The sequence below is a fragment of the Somniosus microcephalus genome, chromosome 4 (assembly GCF_052327205.1).
Source record: "Somniosus microcephalus isolate GS21.2 chromosome 4, FLI_Smic_1.0, whole genome shotgun sequence".
Lineage (NCBI taxonomy): Eukaryota > Metazoa > Chordata > Chondrichthyes > Squaliformes > Somniosidae > Somniosus > Somniosus microcephalus.
This window is the reverse complement of record NC_140990.1, coordinates 42,901,717-42,909,178: the sequence shown is the minus strand read 5'-3', so window position 1 is coordinate 42,909,178 and position 7,462 is coordinate 42,901,717.

The window sequence follows — 7,462 nt, the reverse complement described above, 5'->3', positions numbered from 1 at the left end:
ACCTGCCCTGGGAGTGTTTGATGGGACAGTGTGGAGGGAGGTTTACTCTGTATCTAACCCGTGCTGTACCTGACTGGAGAGTGCTTCAGGCAGACACTCGGTGTTCAGAACACCCCATTTCCCAGCACTGACATCCATCAGCTCGATGAGAACATTTAACCCAAAGATAAGAGAAACCCATCGGTTTCTCCCCGGACACAGATCCGGAGGGACAGTGAGTGTCCTGAACATTTTTGTACGGTGTGCTCGATAGTTCATCGCTGGGTCTGAGCCTTTTGGTGATGATTTGAATTTGAGGCCCTCTGGTTCCTGACTCACCGACTGGTGGAAATAGTTTTTCCTCATTTACCGGATCAAATTCTGAACACCTCCCTCAGATCCCCAATTACCCTTTGTTCGAATGAAAAGAGCCCCAGTTTCTGTAGAGTTTAGAAGAATGAGAGGGGATCTCATTGAAACTTATAAAATTCTAACAGGACTAGACAGACTAGATGCAGGAAGGATGTTCCCGATGGCGGGGGAGTCCAGAACCAGGGGTCACAGTCTAAGGATAAGGGGTATGCCATTTAGGACAGAAATTAGGAGGAATTTCTTCACCCAGAGAGTGGTGAACCTGTGGAATTCTCTACCACAGAAGGCAGTTGAGGCCAATTCATTAAATATATTCAAGAAGGAGTTAGATATATTTCTTGAGGCTAAAGGGATCAAGGGATATGGGGAGAAAGCAGGGACAGGGTACTAAGTTTGGATGATCAGCCATGATCTCATTAAATGGCGGAGCGGGCTCGAGGGGCCGAATGGCTCCTATCTTCTATGTTTCTCTAATCTCTCCTGATAACTAAAGGCTCTCTTCCCTGGTATCATCTCAGTGAATCTCTCTGCACCCTCTCCACGGCCTTGACATCCTTCCTGGTGTAAGATGCCCCAAAACTTGACCCAATATTCTAACTGCAGCCTCACCAATGATTTGTCCAGGTTTACATGACCTCTGCCCTTTTGTACTCTACACCCCTATTTATAAAACCCAGGGTCCCTCGTGCTTTTTCAAACTACTTTATTAACTTGTCCTCCCACTTCTAAAGGTTTGTGTATCTGAGCCGCTTGTTTCCTACAATACAGCACTGTCAGTGACTACTCTTCAAAAGTACTTCATTGGCTGTGAAGCACATTGCGACGTCCTGAGGTGGTGAAAGGTGCTATATAAATGCAAGTCTTTCTTTCTTGTAGGTTTTAGAGATATTAACATAAGGCTAAAATTCAGTAACATCAAATGTCTGATATAATGTGTATTATGGGAAAGAGAAGTTTAGTCGGAGTTAGAAACTCAAACAGGTGTTTCACTGCAGACAGGTCACCATGGCAACACTGATGACATTCCATTCACTGAATCGACTGGTTGGAATCTGTAAATCAGATCAGGGGAAAGAACAGGTTTTGTCTGTTATTAACCACAATATTAGCTTAAAGTAGTGAGTAATAGAATAGTTTAGATTATAATGTGTGATGTTTATACCTATAATTGTGAAACTATAAGAAATAACATAATTAACAGCAGGGATAATAGTTTAGGGAAAATGAGAACATTACTGAAGAAAAGTAACTGCTGGGAACCAGGGAAAGTGTCCTTGTAAATCACAGATTACAGAACTTCCAGCTGTTTTTTCCTTGATTCCTGCCAAAACCCAGCAGAGAAGACAAGGTATAAAAGTGAGGGGATCCTGATGTAAGGGGGCAGTCGGGACTGGAGACGCCGGAGATCAAGCTCAGGGCGCCCGAGGTTCCATCCAGCGGGCTGACCTCGTGTACGGGAGAGGACAAAAAAATCTGCTGACCTTATATTTCCAAATGAGGTTTTAAAGTTAGTGACACGAGACTCTCAATTCTGTTAATTAATAAGACAAGGCATCAGCTGGAATCTTCCACCCAAAGTCTCTCTGCTCCTCTACTCCTTTTAAAGTAGATTTCCTACTTTTTTCTTCCACCCAAAATGCATCACCTTATAATTCTCTGCGTTAAATTTAATCTGACATCTACCGGCCCCATTTACTAACCTGTGTATTCACACTGGAGTCACTTACAGTCCTCGTCACAGCTCCCCACAATCCCTAGTTTGGTCTCATCTGGAGATTTTGATCTTGTGCCCCAAATAGCCAAACCCAGATCATTGGATTACATTAGATATACGGCACAGAAACACAGAAACATAGAAGATAGGAGCAGGAGTAGGCCATTCGGCCCCTCGAGCCTGCTCCCCATTCAATGAGATCAGGGCTGATCATCCAAATTCAGTACCCGGTCCCTGCTTTCTCCCCATATCCCTTGATCCCTTTAGCCTTAAGAAATATATCCAACTCCTTCTTGAATATATTTAATGAATTGGCCTCCACTGCCTTCTGTGGTAGAGAATTCCACAGGTTCACTACACTCTGGGTGAAGAAATTCCTCCTCATTTCTGTCCTAAAAGGCCTACCCCTTAACCTTAGACTGTGAGCCCTGGTTCTGGACTCCCTGCCATCGGGAACATCCTTCCTGCATCTAGTCTGTCTAGTCTTGTTAGAATTTTATAAGTTTCAATGAGATCCCCTCTCATTCTTCTAAACTCCAGCGAGTATAAGCCCAATCGACCCAATCTCTCCTCATACGGCATTCCTGCTGCAGTGGGGAAAGTGTTAAACTGACATCGCTGGCAGTTTCACTGAATTATGTAATAAAGACAATAATCTAGTAGGTTTTTGCAGTAGTAAGCTTTTTCTAAATTGCTGAACTGGCAGTTGAGATAACCTAAGCAGTAGTGTTAGAATGACTGATGACTGCAAACTGTATAATGTGGAACCATAAGAGGCCGAGAGGATGTAAGTTCTGTTCTGGCAGGAAAGTTAAACAATGAAAGAGGCCGAGAGAGGCAGGAAAGGAGGACAATGAGTCAGAAATACAATGTTGATGAGACCCATTTGGCATAAAACAAAGGTCAGAGGTGCAACAACAGCTTGGGGGATAACGGACATATACTTTTCCGATAATAAAGGCGGTACTTTAATGTAACGCGTCATAGGCAACCAATCAGTGAAGATGCATGCGGGCCAAGGTCCAATCAGGTGGCAGGAATGAATTTTGGATGAGCTGGACATGTGTTGTAATGTATAAAAATGTAGTGTTTGCTGTAACAATTTGGAAAGGTCTGGCTAAGACAGAGCAGACTGTTTCCCCACCGGTGCAATAAAGACAACTTGACTATCGATCTAAAACCTTATGTCGAGTGTTGGTTTAAAATACTCCACAACAATTGGCGTCACGAACAGGTTTTTCACACGGACGGGAGGCACGGGCGAGTGAAGCCGAGCCAAAAACGTGAGTACTTTTAAATACCACGTACAGTTAGGGCAAGGCAACACCGTCTCGTGTCCACCGCCCCCTTTGGAATCAAAGAACTAAAAGGTTTGTATCGATAAGTCAAGCAGTCTTGGGGTTAGGGTGAAACACGCGGAAGTATAGGCGTGGTATTAGTTGCAAGTAGTGCGTTAACTTTGGAGTAAAAGTCTAAAGCATACCTCTGACAACTCCAGTTGCAAGTTGTGCAGAAAGTTTAAGCATACCTCTGACAACAAATTACCCGAACAAAATTGTTGCAAGTATGGTCTCACTCGGAGAGAGTAAAGTAAGGGACGTACCTCTGACAACTGCGGTTACAAGTACCGTCTCACTCTGCGAGAGTAAAGTACGGGAGGCACCTCTGACAACTGGGGTTACAAGTACCGTCTCACTCTGCGTGAGTGAAGTACGGGAGGTACCTCTGACAACTGTGGTTACAAGTACCGTCTCACTCTGCGAGAGTAAAGTACGGGACGTACCTCTGACAACTATTATCCATGGGAAGTGAAAAACTCGAGTGGGGATCGGTGGGGTCTCTGACTCGCTATTTAGCGAACAAAAATAAAAGATTAACTGACAAAATGGTTAAAAATGATTGGCAACCGAACGACCCACCGGCCAAACAAAGAGGATGATGGGCTAAAGAAACACAATTAAAGGAAGAAAAGGCCATCATTTTAGTGGCTCGCACATATTATGAGTTGAGTAGACGTACTCGAATTTGGACCAAAAACGGTGCCAAAATTGTACCCGAGTACCAGTAATTTAAGAAAGGGAATAAGGAAAAAATTAAAGTTTTATCGACACAGATGCTATCAGCTTGTCGAAAACAAGTAAAATCCAGGATTTGCTGAGTGAAAGGAATCTTAAAAGGAATGCTGGAATCTCGGTTTGTGTGAAAGTGTGTGTTAAAAGTGGGGAAGTTTTCTGACTTTGAAAGAAAATATCTGTCATGTTTGTTTTAGCTCCACCCACTCTTTTGTACAGAGAGCTAAAATCTGTTTAACGCTTTGAAGACTTGTCTTGAAGGATGGACAAGCGTGTGTTGTTTTAAGTTTGTTAATTGTGTTACAAAAGATAAGCTTCAACCTTGAAGTCACAGTTGCCAATGTGCCTGGAAGAAAACGAAGCTACGGTGTCTTTCTTTTCCAAGTGATACTGGTTAGTTAAAAAAAAAATTGATCTGGATTGGATTGGAGTTATCAGGTTAATTAACCTATTAAAACCAGACTTTTATTGTGGCCACGGTGAAATTCTGGTTGGTGTAAATTTGTGTGGACCGCATTGAATAAGATATTTAATGGTCTGAAACCATATTTACAGTCTTGGATATAGCAAACGGGTTCTGGTCCATACCATTGGCAGAGGAATCACAAGGGAAATTCGCCTTTACTGTCGGGGATAGACAGTACACATGGACCAGGGTCCCGCAGGGGTTCCACAACAGTCCAAATATATTCCACCGTGTACTGAGTCAAGCCTTAGACGGGTTAGACCTATCAAAGTACCAGAGCGCCCTACTCCAATATGTCAATGACGTAATGATTGCATCAGAGGATACCAAAGGACACATGGGAGCATTACTAGCCACCCTCTAGACACTTCAGAAAGCTGGCTTTAAATTGAACCCTAAAAAGGCACAGGTTGGACTGTCCAAAGTAAAGTATCTGGGGCACGAAATGAGCCAGGGGTATAAGGCACTCCCGCAGGAATGAAAGGCAGCCATAAAAGACATGCCAAGGCCAGTGACCGTGCGGGGAGTTAGGAAAGTGTTGGGACTGTTTAACTGCCGCATGGGCGGTGCGGATATGCGAGCCCGTCACTATGTCAGGACAGCTGATATTACACACACAACACACAGGTGGACCTGCTAAACACAGGCAAAATGAAGGCTGTATCAGACAGAATGAGGGCAGCTTGGGAAACAGTATTGATACCCAAGGACAGATCAGTCCAGGTTATAAGGGAACATAGAGTCAACCCCGCAGAGGGAATGTTATCAGAGGGTGAGGCACACGAGTGTCAGTTAGTAATCGAAGAAGAGGTCAGAGGAACCGTATCAGAACTGCCCCTTGAAAATCCCGAAAACACCTTTTATGTAGACGGATCTCGCTGAGATATAAATGGGGAGCCACACACTGGTTACATAGAAACATAGAAGATAGGAGCAGGAGTAGGCCATTCGGCCCCTCGAGCCTGCTCCGCCATTCAATGCGATCATGGCTGATCATCCAAATTCAGTACCCGGTCCCTGCTTTCTCCCCATAACCCTTGATCCCTTTAGCCTTAAGAAATACATCCAACTCCTTCTTGAATATATTTAATGAACTGGCCTCCACCGCCTTCTGTGGTAGAGAGTTCCACAGGTTCACCACTCTCTGGGTGAAGAAATTCCACCTCATTTCTGTCCTAAATGGCCTACCCTTTATCCTTAGACTGTGTCCCCTGGTTCTGGACTCCCCGACCATCAGGAACATCCTTCCTGCATCTAGTCTGTCCAGTCCTGTCAGAATTTTATAAGTTTCAATGAGATCACTTCTCATTCTTCGAAACTCCAGCGAGTACAAGCCCAATCGACCCAATCTCTCCTCATACATCATTCCTGCAATCCCAGGTATCAGCCTGGTGAATCTTCGCTGAACTCCTTCCATGGCAAGAACATCCTTCCTCAGATAAGGCGACCAAAACTGCACACAATACTCAAGGTGCGGTCTCACCAAGGCCCTGTACAACTGCAGCAAGACATCCTTGTTCCTGTACTCAAACACTCTCGCTACAAAGGCCAACATACCATTTGCCTTAACCGCCTGCTGCACCTGCATGCTTACCTTCAGCGACTGGTGCACAAGGACACCCAGGTCTCGTTGCACTTCCCCTTCTCCCAATCTATTGCCATTTAGATAATAATCTGCCTTCCTGTTTTTGCCACCAAAGTGGACAACTTCACATTTATCCACGTTATATTGCATCTGCCATGTTTCTGCCCAATCACCCAACATGTCCAAATCATCCTGGAGTTTCTCGACATCCTCCTCACAGCACACACGCCCAACCAGCTTTGTGTCGTCTGCAAATTTGGAGATATTACATCTAGTTCCCTTGTCTAGATCATTAATATATATTGTGAATAGCTGGGGTCCAAGGACCGATCCCTGCGGTACCCCACTAGTCACTGCCTGCCACTCGGAAAAGGACCCATTTATTCCAACTCTCTGCTTTCTGTCTGCCAACCAGTTCTCTATCCAAGTCAATACCTTGCCCCCAATCCCATGTGCCTTAACTTTACACGCTAATCTCTTATGCGGGACCTTATCAAAGGCCTTCTGAAAGTCCAGATACACCACATCCACTGGTTCTCCCTTATCTATTTTACCAGTTACATCCTCAAAAAATTCCAGTAGATTAGTCAAGCACGATTTACCTTTTGTGAATCCATGTTGACTTTGTCCGATCCTGTCACTGTTTTCCAAGTGCTCTGCTATTACATCTTTTATAATGGACTCTAGCATTTTCCCCACTACCAATGTCAGGCTTACCGGTCTGTAATTCCCTGTTTTCTCTCTACCACCTTTTTTGAATAGTGGGGTAACATTAGCTACCCTCCAATCCATGGGTACTGTTCCAGATTCCATCGAATGTTGGAAGATGATCAGCAATGCATCTACTATTTCTAGGGCCACTTCCTTAAGTACCCTAGGATGTAAATTATCAGGTTGGGCAGTGGTGTCCGAGAACGGAGAAACAGTCACAAAGGGAGGGCTTGAAGGAGGAACCTCAGCGCAGGTAGCAGAACTCGTGGCTCTCACGGAAGCATTGAAATTGGCAAAGGGAAAACGAGTAAATATATACAGACAGTAGGTATGCATTTGGGGTAGTGCATGATTATATGATAGCGTGGAATAGGGGAGGATATGTAACCTCCGGAGGAGGACAAATACAGCATGAGGAGGTAGTGAGAGACCTAGTAGAAGCGGTAAAAGAAGAAGAGGTAGCAGTGATTAAAATAAAGGCACACCGCAAGATAGTGAGCGAGCAACAAAAAGGAAATATGCTAGCTGATCAGGCAGCAAGAGCAGCAGGTAGAATAACAGCA